An 18,854-nucleotide genomic window follows, 5' to 3' on the forward strand; every position below is an offset into this window, starting at 1 on the left:
AGCCATGTCAAAGGCAGAGGTTTGTCAAGTCCTAGATCTGTGATTTAAAAAATAATCATCTATGATTATAATACATCTGTAATTATAATACATCTAGCAGTCTTTAGCTGTCCACAGAAACCACCACCAAGAGGACCAAACTATGATATGTTTTCCATTAGTCTACTGGAAGATTTGCTGCTAAAATACATGAACTCCAGCGAGCCTTCATAAAACAGATGCCTTAAAAAAAAAATGTCAAAGGGTAGGCAGGGCTCCAGGGTAGTGGTCGAGCTAGGGGCTGTGAGATCAGATACATCTGAGTCTGAATTCTCTCAGTCCCTGACTCTGTAGCTTTGGCTGAGGTATACAAAGCTCTCTAGCCTCCAATTGCCTCTCTAGTGAAAAAGGAGAAATAACACCTACCTGCTAGGGTATTACATTAGGATTAAATAAGATAATGCAGGTAAAATGTCTAAGTACAATGTCTGCCAAATGGTAGGTGTTTAACAAGAATTCCCTGAGCCCTTCAGTGTGCTGACAAAGATGGATTAATACAAGGCAGGACTGATTTAAGGCCGAAGGTATGGAAAGGAAGGACCTGAGGCTTCCTGGGGGTGGAGGCACAAATCAGGAAGGAGGCCCAAGAAAGGAGGCTCTGACTCTAGTCCTGACAAGGGCACAAGAAGCCTGAACTCGGGAGAGCACTTGTGAGGGTGGGAAGGAGTACATGTCCACGTGTGTGTGGCAGGCAGAGTAGGGCCACCCCGGCAACCAGCAGGGACAAAGGATGTTTTGAGTCAAAAATAGTCACTTGAATTCTGGAGATATTCTCCAGGACACACAGAAGATTAAGGAGCAGTTTCCTAGTTCAAGCTGGACATGTGGAGCTTTTGGCTTGACAGAAAGTTCTATCTGGGGGAAGCTGGCTACGTACCGTGAGCTGCTACCCTCGCAGAAAATATCCTCAAGAGAAGCGTAGCGAGAGAACAGGAGAGCCATGGACCATGTGTATTTAGGTCAGATGTAACCACCCTGTTCTTTATTTTACAGCTTTAAAGACAGGGTGCCAAAACTTTTGACTGTGTGTAAAAGGTACTGAATTGCGGGGGGGTGAGGGAGGACTCTGTGCTTATCTGGTTTCTGGGACATGGGTCATCCCATGTCCTCTTTAACAACAAAAACCATTCAGAGAGAATTGCTTTCTTTCTGGGGGGTTAAGAAAAGCAAAAACTCACACATCCCCTGTGTGTTTACTTAGTGGCAGGTACTCTGCTGTGGTAGGCAGGACAAAGAACCCCTAAAAGTGTCCCTGTTCTAATCCCTGGAAGCTGTGAACATGTGACCTTGCTTACACAGCAGCACAGAAGAATTAAGGTTGCTTATTAGTTGGCCTTGAGATAGGAAATTATCCGGATGGGACTGGTGTGATCACAGCTGTTCTCATGAGTAGAGAAGGGAGAGTCGGTGGCTGAGTGAGGGGATATGAGAAAGACTTGACTGGCCACTGCTGGCCATTGGAAGATGGCAGGGGCCTCCCCAAGCTGGAAAAGGCAAGAAAATAGATCCTTCCCTAGAGTCTCCAGAAAGAAAAGCAGCCCTACCTACATATTGACTTTAGCCTTGTGAGAAGCATTTTGGACTTTAGACCACCAGAGCTATAAGATAATACACTTGTGTTACTGTAAGCCACTCACTTTTTGGTAATTTGGTATAACTACAACAGGGAAACCAAAGCATCTACTAAATACTCCACGTGGCACATCTGAAGCAGGACCTCAGATTAATAATTTAATCTCATTTTAAAGAAAATTAAAAAGAAGTCCTCGAGAAGCTTAGAGAAGTCCTACTCTGGTGTGATACCAAAGCCCACACTCTTAACTGATATTCCCTCACCTTCCAAATTCTTCCAAAAGATCTCGAGAGGGGCTCAAGTTATCATCTTCCTTTCTTCTAGAAAGTTCTTCAATATAGTTCTACTTGTTCAGAGATACTTAGGTCATGATATAATGGGACAAGAATGGATTTTCACCCTTAATAAAAACAATATGAGTATTTTCTAATTAGGGTGACTAGTTACTTTGTAGTGGTTGCTTTTAACCAGGAAATAAAAAGGGCCTTATCACAAATAGCTAACTTCCATTCATCGAAGCTTAGTGTTTATGTCATTTCAACCTTGAGTGCGCAGTAGGGGATATGGACAGGCCTTTTAAGCAAGTCTTTGTTCACAACATTAAATCCTAGCTCTCTGTCCTGGTTCTTCCCCTGCAGAAGGCAGCTGGCTGGATGAGAGCAGGCTATTAGGTAAGACTCGGCTGAGTCCTGCTGGAGAAGGAAGAACATCTGATCTGTACAAACAGACCTCAGACAGAAACCAGCTCAGTAATGCGGAAAGGCTGCCATACCTTCCCCTTGTGTTTTAATTTCAATAGTAGTTTTAATTTCAATAAATATATATATTTTTAACATTTTAGCTTTTAAATTTAAATGATTACAGAGTTTGTTTCTCTATGAATTGTACAGCAACCTCTTCTAAAAGCTTGCCTTCCCCCAAGGAAATCTTTTCCTCACACCCTTTCTTTCAGCACAAGGGAACCATTTTACCCTGGTGCAGATTAAAAGTCCCAGGATCCCACCTTCTTCCAACTTGTCAGATTTCAAGAAATCTAAGCTGAGGAGAAGATTATGTTGTGTCTGAGCTATTAACTGACTGTAATCTGATGTGGCTTTTTATCATGAATGATGTCCTGTAGTACCTCAAATGCTTTATGCAAAGAGATTATGAATCATATACACATCTACACAGGCCACACAGACATGCTCACATGCTTGTGTACATACAAAACAGCTTCAAGCGTTTCTGAACCGCTTCCTTCCTGGTATAATGTTAGGCATACTGCATATACTTTTTGAAAACCACTCTGAGAACAAGAAAAACATGTAACAATTATCAAATACTAGGCATGCCTTTTATGTTATTACAAATAACTGTCCAAGCATTTCTTAATCAGCTGTGTGCTGGAAAGGCAATAGACCGTTTTATTCAATAAAACTCTTCCTCTTTTCTCTTTGTCCCTGGTTTAAAAACCATTCACTCTAGTAAAGTAACTGAGCTTTGTTACTCCTTAGATTTCTGCATCTGTCCAAGGAAAACAGATGGATGAGGTCAAAAGCAGTGATTTCTAATGCTTCACGTCTTAATAAGAACAATAATCACAGAATTTCATAGAAAGCCAAAAATTAATACCATATCTAAAGTGTTGGTTATCGACAATACCGTATATGACAGAGAATGAAAAGATGGCATCTAAGAATTTTTAAAGTTCATATAAATATGCAGATTTATCCAACTAATTACATATTTTGTGTTTCCTGTTAAAAGATGGTACATTTCAACATATATTCCCATGAATACAGGGATAAATTCTGCATTCTCTCTCCATTAGTAGCAATGCTTTGTCCTGAGATAGCCATATTTTCCTGTTTTGTAGTTCTTGGCTACTAAAAGCCTACATTTTGCATGTAACTCGGTAGTCCATGACTGTGGAACACAGCAAATCTTACAGGAAGATAATAAATTTGGGAAGGGAAGCACACGTCTAGGAGTCAAATATTTTGGCTCTAAAACGAATTAGTCACATAAACCTTAGATAAGTCTTTTCAATTAAATTTAGTAACATCCCTTCCTGTTCTACCACCTATTTTAGCAATATAATTAACCAAACTAATCAGATCAGATATTAATCAGCACCATCTATAACTCAGAATAATTGCATTCCATTTGGAATGATCAATGATAATGTCACCACATGGAGGACCAGCTTACATAAGGGGAATTTTTTTTTTTAAAGATTCATTTATTCATTCTGGAGGGTGTATGTGTGCATGCATGGGGGGATGGGCAGAGGGAGAGCATCTTCAAACAGACACCCCCACCACCCTGAATGCAGAGCCAGACACGGGCCTCCATCTCATGATCCTGAGATCAGGGCCTGAGCAAGAAACCAAGAGTTGGACACTGAACCAACTGAGCCACCCAGGTGCTCCATAAAGGCAATTTTTAAGTCGGTAAGGAAGCGCTAGAAAACATGTATTGCCGAATTTATGATTGAAAAAAAATCATTAAATCATCCATACACATAGTACGCATGGTTTTGTGTATATACCACATGTAGAGAAGTGCTTAACAGTAAAGAATGTTTTAAGGAAGAACAAAAGGAAAAGGAAAGTATATATGCTGATACCTGGACATTCAAACCACACTGAGTTTAAGATAGCTATGAAACCTGGGGGTGCCTGGGTGGCTCAGTGGGTTAAGCCTCTGCTTTCGGCTCAGGTCGTGATCCCAGGGTCCTGGGATAGAGCCCCACATTGGGCTCTCTGCTCAGCGGGGACCCTGCTTCCCTTCCTCTCTCTCTGCCTGCCTCTCAGCCTACCTGTGATCTCTGTCTGTCAAAAAAATAAATAAAATCTTAAAAAAAAAAAAAAAAAGCTATGGAACCTTAGTGGAGAATGGGATACAGATGGAGAATTACACAGTGTTTCTGTCTTCCTGTTGGTATACCCTACTTTTTAGTTGTTATGCAGATTAAACTCTATAATTTTGATAGATTTATTTATTGTGAGGTTTAGGTGATAGTAATGGAGGCACATTCTATATTTAATATGGGGTTGGAGTCTAAGTTCAAGGTGATATGATTTCACTGCAGCTACAAGTGGTGGACATGTCTAGGGATGTCATCCAAGTCTACATATTCCCCATCCCCATACAGGGGCCTAGACTGGCATACGGATGGATAGTCAGGAGCTTTTCCTTGAGCAGACTGTAGGATGAGGTCTCCTCTGACGCTTGACTCAAGAGCTGCTCTTCCATGGGCAGATAGTCTGGGCAATCACAACTAAATGATGAATTCTGAAGATCAGAGACTGTAGAGTTAGAGCCTAACTAAAATTGTAACAATGGAAGCCACGCACAAACTAGTGGATAAGGAAAGAACTAGTCTGCAGAGGAGAATGGAAATGACTTAAAGGTAAAAATGAAAGATCTTGGGGAAGCAGGGAGAGAGAGACAACCTTGACTCCTGACTTTCTAGGACCAAGTGCTGTCTCCATAAAACCCAGAGTGTGGGTATCGCCACTTGCCGAATCATTATCATTTTTATCTATGTTTTGACTATGATTGGGTCGGTTTTAGTTTTTTGTGACTCTGCCTTGACTCAAAAGAAAACCACCGTTTTAACAGTATGAAACATACTGCTGGAAAATTTATATACATTTGACCTTACTAAAGCTCTGAAAAAATATCACTCCTATTTTATAGGCAATAAAATGAAAATGGAAAGTTTTGTTCAACGTTGTAGAGTTTTGTTCAACTCTGGAATTTTCAACTTAGGACTGCCCATCTCCATCATGCCACACAACCGTCACCATTATACCCAAAGACAGTTTCTTCTTAGTAGCTAACAAGGCTCCTCCACAATCATAGATGTTTTTGTTTGCTTGGAATAACTGAAACCATGTCCAGAATTCCCCTAGGGTGATGGTGCTTCCTTACTCTTATACAAGGAAGCCAAAGCTGCCTTTGGAGGTCTTAGCTCTCCCCCAATTTTGTAAATCTGATGGTACTACATACAGGGGTTGAGGGCATAATGGGTAACTGGATTTTTCTGAAAGTATGGGCCATTTCAAAGAACTATAGGTGAAAAGTTTCCAACTAATCTTTAAGCACACTGATGGTAAGACATGTTTGGGCCTGGCACATAACAGGAATTCACATATCTAGAATGTGACGGTTAATTTTATGTGTCAACTTGGCTAGGTGATATACCTAGCTGTTTAGTCAAATACCAACTGTGATGTTGCTAAGAAGGTAATTTTTACATGACATAAACATTTAAGTTGGTGGATGTTGAGTAAATCAAATTATCCTCCATTAATGTGAATGGGTCTTAGCTAATTAGTTGAAAGTCTTCACAATCAAGACTGAGATTTTCTTTCTTTTTTTTAGATTTTATTTATTTATTTGAGAGCAAGAGAGAGCATGAGTGGTAAGGAGGGGCAGCAGCAGGGGGAGAAGCAGACTCCCTGCTAAGCGGGGAGCCCAGTGTGGGGTCTGATGTGGGGCTCAACCCCAGGACCCTGAGGACGTGATTTGAGCTGAAGGCAGATGCTTAACTGACTGAACCACCCAGGTGCCCCAAGACTGAAATTTTCTGAAGAACAAGGAATTAGGGCTCAAGACTGGGACACAGAAACTTTTCCAGCTTGTCTGGCCTCCTCTGCAGATTTAAGACTAAAGATGGCAACATCAATTCTAACCTGAATTTCCAGCCTGCCAGCTTGTCCAGTGGATTTCCGGTGTGCCAGCTCCCATATTAGATGAACCATTTTTTAAAAATAAATATCTAGACATAGAGAGATGGCTAGATTATATATATTTTATATGTACATATATATAACACATATATAATATATAAAAATAATATATACTATTTTACATACATTTCCTACGGTTCTGTTTCTTTGGAGATATTTTATATATATTTTATATTTTATTATATATATATTTATATCTATTTCCTACAATTCTGTTTCTCTGACTAATATATAAAGTTGGCTGAGGTTGCTGGAATGGAAGCATTTGATTCAGGAGACGCTAAAGAAAAAAATGCAATTTCGAATCCGCAGGCAATTTTTTGTCAAGGTTAAAGTGGAGCTCCAAGTGGACAGCACTAACCTTGGTGGAATATCTTAGTGCGTAATTCAGTACAAACCTACTGCCAGAGCTGAGACTGGAATGGGGGGTGGAGAGCTCAACAGCTGTGTAACCTTTCTGGTTCCTGGGCATGGAGGGCAGCTGGAAGCCAGATGGAGGTTATTAGAGGAGACTGCAGAAGAAAAGCAAAGGTTCCAGCCATGTGTCAAGAGGCCGGAGTCTGACAAAGAAATCCCCTGTGTAGAGGAGTTGTGGGTAAGTTCTTAGGAACAATAGTGACTGATACTGCATCTATTGATACTGAACACTGTTTCCTGCTTTTTGCAGAAATCACCCTCACCACTTCTTCTCTTCCAACCTCCAATACCCAATAGAGTGTCACTCTTAAGGGTTAGTTGTGCTTTGGGGGTCAAATGACGAATGCAGGGTTTCCAGCTTGAAGTACAGTGGGCCAGTGAGCAAGGTTGTGCACCCAGCAAGTGCAAAGAGCGATGATTAGAGGCAAAGTGACAGGGAAGCAAGTTGTGTGTAGTCTGACTCAGTTACAGCTCTTCTTGAAAGTGGTGGAGGGTCACTTGTTTATACTTGGAATAAAAGCAGTTTAGGTAAGATAGTAGGGTAAGTGTTACAAGTAATAGCTGAGAACAAACATTAGGATAAAACAATCCTGAGATTAAACCCTACCCCACTGTTGACTAAAGGGCGATGATCTTAGGCAAGCTCTTTTTCTGGCCTATTTCCTCATTCATAAAATTGGGTAACTTAAAAAAAAAAAAAAGCCTTCAAAGTCTTCACAAAGAGAGTGCACACACAGTACAGAGCAGACTACCCAGCACGTAGAAAAAATTCAAACAGATATTATCATTAATAAAGAGATGCCTGTGTGACTTCTAATGTGGCTTGCAAATGCCACTTAATAACTCACATTTGTGCTTGATGCTGAGTTATGACGGTTTTCTTTCCCTCTGAAAGCCGAGCTTTCTGACTACGCAGCATCCTGGCTTATCCCTTCACCAACAGGAAGTCACAGGCCTTTTGAATTTTTTTTCCCTGATCCATTTTTCAAAAGGTGTTTGAAAATATACTTAAAAAGTGGTTTGGAGGCACCTGGGTGGCTCAGTGGGTTAAAGCCTCTGCCTTCGGCTCAGGTCATGATCCCAGGGTCCTGGGATCGAGACCCACACTGGGCTCTCTGCTCAGCGGGGAGCCTGCTTCCTCCTCTCTCTCTCTCTCTCTCTGCCTACTTGTGATCTGTCTGTCAAATAAATAAATAAAAATCTTAAAAAAAAAAAAAGTGGTTTGGAAAAAAAAATAGAAGATAGTTTGGGTTTTTACAAGAGTGTAATTGTTGGTTTGAGGTCAAGTGTTATGGCATATAATTAGTGCACTACACAGCCTGGTTTTTCAAGTTTTTCCATTTAATCCCTACAAATGCTTTAGGTTGCTTCTGTTTATTCTGGATTTCTAAAGCATTTTCAAGGAATTGTTTCCTAAGACATTTTAAAGTGCTTTTTTATTAAAATTTAAAGTCCTATTAAAGTCTTTATTTTTAGAGAAGACCACTAATATTCAATATTAAACATCTACACAATACAGAAAAGTAAGAAAAATAACAACCATCCGTCATAAGCCTATCACCCACAGGCAACCATTATTAAATAATATGCAACCTAATACACTGAATACATTTTTAATTGCCACTTCTTGAGATCTACTGTAGAGATCTTAGCTAATAGTTTTAGCTCAGAAGGATGACAGTATTATCTATAATATCTATAATATGTTAAAATACTTCAAAATATTAAAACTTTAAAAAATATTAAAATATTTTAGAATATTATTAATTTTTTTTAAAAAATTAAAATATTTTAATATTTTAAAAATGTAGAAAAATGACAAAAACATTAAAAGTCATTTTTTTGTTCTTCCTTTTGTATATTACAAACTATATAAAAATATTTTACACTCTAGGGCGCCTGGGTGGCTCAGTGGGTTAAGCCGCTGCCTTTGGCTCAGGTCATGATCTCAGGGTCCTGGGATCGAGGCCCGCATCGGGCTCTCTGCTCAGCAGGGAGCCTGCTTCCTCCTCTCTCTCTCTCTGCCTGCCTCTCTGCCTACTTGTGATCTCTCTCTGTCAAATAAAATAAAATCTTAAAAAAAAAAAATAAAAAAAAATATTTTACACTCTATGTGTTTGGAGGGAAACTAATTTGAGGATGAGGACACATCGAGACTTCCTGATTTTAGAAATAATTTTGGGAAATCTATTAGAACAAATTCACAAATATTTTCATAAAGGATGACTGGCTTCCTGACATCATTCTATCTCCTCCTGGTGCTTACTAACAGATCCTGACTCCAGACACATGCAGTTGAAATATAAAGAGAGGGGTCAGGCCAGGCAGGAGAGAAAAACAGAAAACAAAACGAAACATTGGAGCATACCTTTAAGATACACAGACTGGGATAAATTAATAGAGAAATGTTTTGCTTTTGTTTTTGTTTTGTTTCACCTTTAAATTGGCAAAGATGCTTTTAACAGCAAAAAGAGTCAGTGGTAAAAGTGAGGTCAACTTCTCATATACCATTGGAGGGAATGTAAATTGGTCCCACGTGTCTAGAAGATGATTCAATACATCCAAATTTAAAAAATCATAAGGAATTTCAAACCCATCAGACCCAGCAACTCCCAATTTTAGTGGTTTACTCTAAATACTGAGCATCATAAAGACAAATGCCATATGATTTCACTTATATGTGGAATTTAAGAAACAAAACAAATGAGCAAAGGAAAAAACACCAACTAAGAAACAGACTGTTAACTACAGAGAACAAACTGAAACAGGGGATGGGGATTAAGGAGGGCACTTGGGATGAGCACTGGTTGAAGAATGCAAGTGCCGAATCACTGTATTGTGCACCTGAAACTAACATTAACAGTGTATGTTAACTAAACTGGTATTACAATAAATTTAAAAATGAATATTTACTAGGTCATCACTCATAAAAAGTACAAAGAATAAAAACTGGTTTAACCATACAATAATAGAGGGATAAAGGACTGGCTAAATACTTGAGATTAACATACAGTGGAATATTATGCAATCATTAAAATCCATGTTTTTACTATTAAGCCAATAAAAAGTAAAGTGAACTATATTACCATCCTAATTTTAAGACAAATAATATTTTATATATATGCATGCATATATATGCATACATTTATACACATACGTATGCAAATGCATGTTAATGTATATCTAACTATTAACTTCATGAAATACAGTATTTCTTTTCCTTAAAAAAGATGTATGTATGTATGTATTTATGTATGTATGCAAGGCAGGGGCAGAGGGAGAAGAAGAGGGAGAGAAGCAAACTCCTCACTGAGTGAGGAGCCTGATGTGGGGTTCAATCTCATGACCCTGAGATCATGACCTGAGAGCCAAAATCAAGAGTTGGACACTTAACCCAATGAGCCAACCAGGCACCTCAAAATGTAATAATTTAAAACTGAGCATCATCTTCTGACCCTACACTGTAGGCCAAAATGTCCATCTCTATTCTTTCAAGATTTAGTAATTAGCACTATCATCCACTCATTTGCTCAACCCCAAATCCCAAGAATCATTCTTGATTATTTCCTCTCTTTCCTCCCCCAAATCCTATTTATCATCATCCCTGTTTCAATTTCAAATTTATTTAAAATCTGTCTACTTCTACCCCCAGGATCCTACTCCGAAGCTGCCCTTATCTTTTGTTCGGATCATGACGGTGACTGGAACTGTTCTCCATTCTTGCCCCTCAGATTTACTCATGAAGATCATGTCATTTCCTTTGTGTTAATTTGCTGTTAAGTTGTATAACAAACTGTCATGAATTGAGAAGCTTAAAAACAACACTAATTTATTTTCTCATATAATTCATTATCCAGATTTTTTGAAATAGGAGTCCAGGCATGGCTTTGTAGGGTTCTCTGTTCAAGATCTTATTACCAGGCTGGGGCACCTGGGTGGCTCAGTCAGTTAAGAGTCTGCCTTCAGCTCAGGTCATGATCCCAGGTCCTGGAAGAGAGCCCTGCATCAGGCCTCCTGCTCGGTGGGGAATCTGTTTCTTCCTCTCCCTCTGTTGCTCTCCCTGCTTATGCTCTCTCACTCCTTGTGTCAGATAAATAAAATCTTGAAGAAAGAAAAAAAAAAAGGATCTTAATCAGGCTGAAATCAAGGTGTTGGCAGGGGCTGAGTCTCACTAGAGCTTTTTCTAAGTTCTTTTTTTTTTTTTTTTGGGAAAAATCTAATTCCTTGCCATTGTAGGTCTGAGGCCTTTAGTAACTAGACACTACCCACTATTCCCTGACACATGGGCCTTTCCACACAGCAGTTTGATTCTTATAGCCAATGGAAAAGCATATGTGCTTTATCTGAATATCTCTGGCTTCTTACTAAGATCTCTAGACCCTCTTTTATTTATTTATTTTTAAGATTTTATATACTCATTTGAGAGAGAGCAGGAGGGCACAGAGGGAGAAGCAGAGTCCCTGCTGAGCAGGAAGCCCGACCCGGTGCTCAATCCCAGGACCCCGAGACCATGACCAGAGCCACTCAGGGGTCCCACGAGCTCACTTGATGAGGCCAAGTCCATCCAGACTAATCTCCCTCTGGAATAACTTAAAATCAACTGATTAGAGACCCTGATTATATTTCCAAAACTCCTTGACCCTTGCCATACAACATGGGAGTAGTATCTTCATATTCATATTCATATTCCTGCCCATGATCATTGAATGGGAAGAGATTTACAGGGAATGTATACTGGAGGATAAGAGTCTTGGGAGCTTGTATGGAGGGTATGAATTCCCATGCTGAAAACCTTACTCCATAGGGATAGTGGGTGGGGCCTTTAGGAGATTAGTAGGGTTAGATTAGGTCATTCCATTCCAAAATGGAATCAGGTCCTTATACGGAAAGGACCAGAGCCCTCTGTTGGCCATAAGAGGATATATCAAGAAAGCAAACTAAGAAGAGTGTCTTCCTCAGACACCAGATCTGCTGGCATCTTGATCTTGGACTTCCAGTCTCCACAACTATCAGAAATAAATGTGTGCTGTTTAAGTCACCTAATGTGTAGTATTCTGTTATACTAGCCTGAACTTGCTAGTACAGAATTCTACCATCCTCGGCTCTGGGTGACAGTATCTTGCATCATGTATTTTCTCTTTAATACACTTTTTTTATTTTCTGAATTTTGTACACTGACTATATGTTAGCATTTTTTCCTCTTCAAAAAAATCTAAAGTCATATCATTCTTCCACTTAAAATCCTTCTGTAGCTTCTCATCATGTTCTTAGAAAACTCCAACACCAAGGATCTGGCTCCTGTCTGCCTCTTCACCTTCTATTACTTTCAGGGAACTTTTAAATTATTTCACATTTTGTCCATTTTCCTAAACAGACTAAGGAAAGCAGAGCCTTCCTTCTAAACATCTAAGGAAAGCAGAGCCTTCCTCCCTTGTATCCCAGGACCTAGCTCAGTGCCCAGTAACAAGAAACAGTTTATATGTCTTGGGATGAAACAAATGTTAATGGAAAATAGGTCTTTCTAAGATCAGCCTATATAACATGGGCAATACAACTGAACGGGGATAATACAGTCAAATATGAGGATGCTTCTGTAGTTAAGGAACTGACTGTCGCATCCCTGAAGCAAAGAGTTAGAACCCTCGACAGTGACAGACTCTCAAGTAACAATCACAAAACAGAGGCCTGTGGATTCTTGCTGGTCAGAGTAATACACTGTTAAAGTTCACAAATCATTGTTATTAATATCCTCAACCACAAAAGAGACTAGTTTCACTACCATCACTGATATAGTTGACATAAAACTTGGCAGCTTCAAAAGGTGATGAGTTCTCGTCACTGGAATTGTTCCAAAAGAAGTGAATGGCCACTTGGCAGGAATTTCGAGAAGGGATCTGAAGCTTGGATAGTAAGTTAGAAGAAACTGCTGTTTGGGTTAGGCTAAGTCATAAGGTAGCAAATTAGGGGTCTATTGGCCTCATTTATTTTGTGGATGGGTGTGTTTGGAAGACACAACTTTATTTTAAATTGGTTTTAATGTCTTTAGATAGGGCATAAGCTCTCGAATTCCTGTGGTTTCTATCACTCCTATTATTTGCACATGACAGATAGTCATTTACAACCCCAAAGAAGCATGTGAATTTCCAACTGTTGGACTCTCCAAGGTCTCTTTCAACAATATATAAAGGACAAGGTGACATGTTCAGAGAGTTGTTGAGATGGAGGGATGTGAACTTTACACTAAGAATAATCATGGCTGCATGATTTGCAAACCCTTTCTATACTCTGTATCCTTGACATTCTAGCCTATAAAATCTCTCGTTACTTAAGCTTGTGGCTCACTTTGAAGATTTTATCTGTTGTAAAAATATTAACTTAACCTTTCCCAGTAAGAAACTTGATAACAATCCAATCCATCTGTGGGCCCAAAGAAAAAGAATCTCTTTTTGTTCCTGGTTGAAGAATAAATATGACCCAGTTCAGATATTTGAAGAAAGATACATAAAGTAAGGAGGCTCTCAAATCATGCAAATATTGACTTCACCCTCAAAGTTCTTTTTACTTCAGAGCATTTGAGTTACAACTGTATTTAATTAGTAAACACTTTAACCACTACGGTGGACTGACCTCATGTCCTTCCACCAATTTTTACTGTTTCAGATGCTGAATTAGCATCTGATGAGGGGATGCTGACATTTCCTCCTCTCAGTAATAAACAGCCACTGGGAAGAAAGAACAGTTGTGCTGTGTGTGAGAAGAACCTAACACTATCCTCTCTCTTGCCCTTCAGCGAGCCTCTTTAATGAAAGGAGGATTCTTCAGGATCTACAGGGTTGTCTCACCCCGATGGTTCCCGGTAAGATAGAAAAGGTTATCTTCACACCTGTGTGTGCTTATGCAAAGGACTGTTCACACCTTTGCCTTCCTGAGCCATGTAGGAATCAGGCATATTAGGGATAAGAACAGAGGCCACAGGCAAAAATTGCTGGAGAAATAGCTAAAACTAGTGACAATCTTGGAGGATAAATGAATTTCATAGGTCACACTGTCAACTTGATCAAATATGACCCAAGTCACTTAGCCATTAGTGATCCATAATCCATAACTGATACTAACGCACATATGAAAGCATTTGGCTGGCAATAATATATTCTCCACAGAGTCAGGCTCAATTTAAGGCAGTTACTTTTACTTAAACCACGAGGCACCTCCTGTTAATTTTCTGAGAGTGAGATATCCCATAGTTTGAATTAAATTTTTCATACTATATTCAAAGATGAAATTTATACTAAAATTTCATCCTGACTCTATTCCATCTGGATCATATGAAAATAAATATTAAGTCCTTCAAAATTAGCAAAGTTCTGCTCATGGTTTTGATTTTATATTTTTATTCTTTCCAAAAATACTAAAAGGCACTAGATGCAATTACTATCCAGCTATGTGATACACAGCTTAAAAACAGTTGCCTTTGAGTTTTGCAACTTTTGATTTACTGAATACAAAATATTAAGCATAAGTCCAAATTAAAATATAACCTCAGATATTCATGAGCAGTTTTTTGTTTCATGGGATACATTTGGGTTGCTAGGGAGGCAATTTCACACATTAATAATAATCCCTTTGTGGACTCTAAATATCAGGGATCTGCAGAAATGCAGACTTGCCAAGCTATCTGATTATTTTTAGAAAATGCTCTAAAATTAGGAGATTAAAAAGCACACACAGTAAGGACTCAGACACACAGCACACACGTCTGTGAATCATTAACACCATCACTTACGATGATCTTTTTCTTCTGGTCTGAATTTTATTTGTGATTAGACTGAGTATCTAGGGAAGTTGTAGTTGTGCAAAAAGACCATTTTGCTTTGAGCTCTTTCCTTTACTGCATTTTGAGCAGTTCAAATTCTACATAAAAAACTGAGTAATAGTTGGAGCCGAGTAATAGTTGGAAATTACTCCTTTCCACCACGCTTGTATGAACTGCCTTTGTTGTTCTGAATATTCGGGTAAGCAAAATCATCTCCACACTTTGGCTAACTCGCTCTCTCATATAAATAAAAATAAATAAAATAAAAATGCAGGGTTAACATACCCCCTAGCCTCAGTCCCTCTTAACTTGCTCTACTTTCGTTTTTCCCATCATACTTATTTTCTCCCAACATACCAGGAAATTTATTATTTTTTAGTTTTAATAGATAAGCTCCTTGAGGACAAGGATCTTTATCTTGTTTTGTTAATTGATGGATCTCTTGTACTTAGATGGGTTCTTGGTTATTCACTGAATTAACTAAGTGCGTTACTAGATAAAAGGGAAGTTCGGTAGGAATTTTTGCAAAAATTTATACTTTGAAAACAATATATGGTAGACTGAAATTACAAAATTAAGGATAAAGAACATTTGAAATGCATTTTCAAATATCTAAAACCTTATTCAACAGTTTTTTTTTTTTACAAGTGTTCCTATTAACTGCTCTTTCTTTAACATGGATCTCTCAGCCTACAGCGAGGCATGCCACAGGCCCCATTTCCAAAAATACTGAATTCTAATTTCAGTGAGTTACAGAGAATTTGAATACTGCTCCAAGAGTTTTATTTGCTACCTTTATTGGATATGTCTTATTCCTATTAGCCTGTGGGCTCATTTACAAGCAAGGAGGAAAAGGCCACGTCCACTATTCTTGCATGCTGTAAGTGACCGAAGAAACTAGATTAATGCTGTCTTTATTTTTTCCCCCACGAAGTATAGCTCCGGCATTCTTAAGGGGAAATGATGCCTCCATTTGAATAGAGAATGTAATGATGTGACTGATTGTTAATAAAGCAAAAAGCAAGTTCCATGCATGCTTCTTTCTCAGAGGGACCATGACTCTATGTAATTTTATTTTAAATTTTTTTAAATGATGCTTTTTTCAAATAAAGATTTTATTTATTTATTGACAGAGAGAGATCACAAGTAGGCAGAGAGGCAGGCAGAGAGAGAGATAGGGAAGCAGGCTCCCTGCTGAGCAGAGAACCCGATGTGGGGCTCGATTACAGGACCCTGGGGTCACGACCTGAGCTGAAGGCAGAGGCTTAACCCACTGAGCAACCCAGGTGTCCCGACTCTATGTAATTTTAAAGCAAGGGTTGCAAACTGGTGGTCCACGGGCCACATGTGGCCCACATCTAGACTCTCTCACTGGCCACTGTCCCTTCTGGGTAGTACTTGTTCCTATAGGCAGGGAGATTATATAAGACTGAACACCTTTTAAGGGAAGAGAGACCAGTTCTGGTTCCTTTATGCCCAGACTCTGTTGTCTGTGTTTCATAGATTCCTTTTAACTATTAACAGCAATATGAATCAGTCTATTTTTACCAGTGTCCTTGGGCTCCAGATCTCATGCCTCAGATCACCCCTGGCTGGCATCCTCTGAAATTTTAGGTACCAGTGATTTTTGGTCTCATTAACTGAACTTCTTCTTCTTAGAAGAGATTTTGAACTCATTCACACTCAAAGCAAAAAGACAGATGAGAACTTTAAGTCTCCAAACAAGAGCTACCACTCAAATGAATAATAAAGTCTTAAAATGAAATAGCAGATAAGTAAGCAGTAGTTAGGGGAAGGGAACAGGTTTCCATGCCTCCATTCTTATGTGTAACCAAGAGGCCCCCTGGCTTGAATAGTTACAGGGCACCTTTAACAAACTGCCAAATGAACCACATGGTTAATTTAATTTTGAATTAATTTCAAAGTTGACAAAACTTTTTTCTTACAGAGTAAGAGAAGTGTTAAGATCCCTCTTAGCCTCCTTTTCTTTAAGGATTAACTTTATTGGAAACAAGAAAAAAAACCAGCCCTCAAACAGACAGAGCCACACATCCTATCAATTGCCAGAGAATAAAAACTAAAGTCTCAACAATTTAATAGACACTTACGTTTCACTTGCCCTGTTTGAGATTGAGATACGGGAGCTGTTCAGCCGGGCTTGGCGGGACCCTCAACTTCATTCCTTTCTGCATACACCCTGGGCAAATAATCAAAACAGAGTCTACACTTTGAATTTATGGCCTTACATTCTATAACCAGACTAGGTTAAATCAGAATCAAGTAAACCAGGTGGACCAAGAACCTACTACGTAAATGCCCCCATGCTAGGTCTATATGCTGTTTGGGATGAAAAGATGAGTGGAGTCAATCCTGGCACTATTCAATATGGCACCTGTATGCAAATTAGGAAGAAAAAGAACTCCCCTTGGCAGATGCAGAATATCCATTGGGCCTGGTGTCATGGGGCTCATTGGTTTCATGAGCAGAGTTGAGGCTGGTTTTCAGCCACAAATCATAGACTTGGTTGGGTCTATGGCCCTTATGAAGGGGTCAACATGCAGACTCATACACCGTAGGCCTCGGGAAGAGGAAGGAGGTCTAGGTGGGACAGAAGTTATTACTCTCCAACTAATTGCCTCTACCAACTCTTGTCCTCCCTCCTACAATGTATTTTCCTTCTAATATCCAGAGTGAGCTCCTTATTAGGATTAGGACTATTCTTCTGATTAAAATTCTCTAATAGTTTCTTATAATTTTGAATAAATTTCTTCCATAATTTAGAATAAAATCCAAGCTCCTCAGCATGACCTAGACTCTGGTGCTTTCCCTGCAGGCTTCTCTAATACAGCCACGTACGTGGCTCTTTTTTTCTGGCACCTAGACATCCTAAACTCACTTTGCACGCACTGTTCCTCCTGCCTGGCTTGCTATCCCCTAGATCTTCAAAAGCTCGGTTTCTCCTCTTTAGTGTCATCTCCCTCGAGAAGATTGCCCTCAATACTTCTGGAGTCAGAGGAGCTCTGTTTCAGGGCCTGGTTCCACCTCTTAGGATCATTCCTGCCTTGCCTCAGTATCTTCACCAAACGTTAAGGTTAAGGTTAAAGTTAAATAGCTTCTTGAGAGTTGCTGGGAGAACCCAACGAAGCAAAGCATAGACAGCACCTGGAATCATGCACTTGGAAGCTTGTTCTTCTCACAGTCACCTGCAAACATTAGTCATCAATATTACTATTTAATGTGTCAATCATAAACTTAAGTATTTTATTTTCTGATTTTTTCCCTATTTGTTGGCTATTTATCCACATGAGAATACAAGCTTTATCAGTGCAGATTTCTTGGTTTTCACTTCTCCATTTTGAGTATTTTCTAACAGCACATGGCTCATAGTTGGCATCCAGTAAGTCATTTGTTGACATTTAATACGGGAAGGACAATATGGAAAAGCAAGAAAAGTGGCTTTTCAGTAGTCTAATCCTAAATCTTCCACCATTAGTGTAACCATGCTCACCTCAGGGACTCAGTTTCCTCTTTAGTATGGCTCTGCAATAGGGGGAAATAGAGCTTGTTAATTTTAGAAGCTACGATGTGTGAAAAAGCCAAGTTAGGCATCAGGCAGCAGGGGGCAGCAGTGTGTCAAAAATGCACCTGTAGCTTGAGGACCCAGGTGTCCTCTCCTTTTCCTTTAACTGAATAACTTTACATTTAAATATTCCATCAAGTCACTATGTCTTGCAAGAAAAAGAAAAAATGGATACCCTCAGAGAAATAATGTGTAAATTCTTTTCTTCCTCTGAAAATGGAGTTTTCAATTCAAGGATCAAGAAAGACTCATGCTTGCCTTCTGATTTTATTTCCAAGCGGAAAGCAGTCAGTCATGGGACCTTTAAGAACCAGATTTTAAAACTGTGCTGGTGGTGGCGGTCATAGTTCCAGTTCCACTGTTTACTAGCTGCCTGACCTTGGAATGTTGGGAGTAAGTAGTAAAAGGTACCTTTTACTACTTACTCCAATAGTATAAATAATAATATTTAATTTTCAGACCAACCCTATAACTCATAGATATTAAAACACCAAACAATGAGAGATTAAATTATTTGTCTAAGATCATGCAGCTGAGATATACAAACTCTGATAGGAAGCTTTTAACTATTACATCATACTGTAAGAAACTGCTTGGTTTGGGGCATCTGGCTGGCTTAGTTGGAAGCGGACGTGGCCCCTGATTTTGGGGCTGTGAGTTTAGGGGTAGATTACATAAATAAATACAGAA

General features: G+C 39.1%; 1 protein-coding gene across 6 annotated transcripts in view; it reads right to left on the reverse strand.

Annotated features, from left to right (window-relative positions):
* Window positions 1–18,854, reverse strand: part of OXR1 (oxidation resistance 1) — a 447,011-nt gene that overhangs the window by 131,573 nt on the left and 296,584 nt on the right. Inside the window, exon 2 of one of the 6 annotated variants that reach the window (XM_044245101.1) lies at window positions 16,693–16,781. The exons of the other annotated variants lie outside the window; for them this stretch is intronic. The gene's annotated coding sequence lies outside the window, so the exon portion shown is untranslated. The remainder of the gene's footprint in view (window positions 1–16,692; window positions 16,782–18,854) is intronic. 6 annotated transcript variants of the gene reach the window in all.

Source organism: Neovison vison, chromosome 4, assembly GCF_020171115.1.
Source record: "Neovison vison isolate M4711 chromosome 4, ASM_NN_V1, whole genome shotgun sequence".
Taxonomy (NCBI): Eukaryota; Metazoa; Chordata; class Mammalia; order Carnivora; family Mustelidae; genus Neogale; species Neogale vison.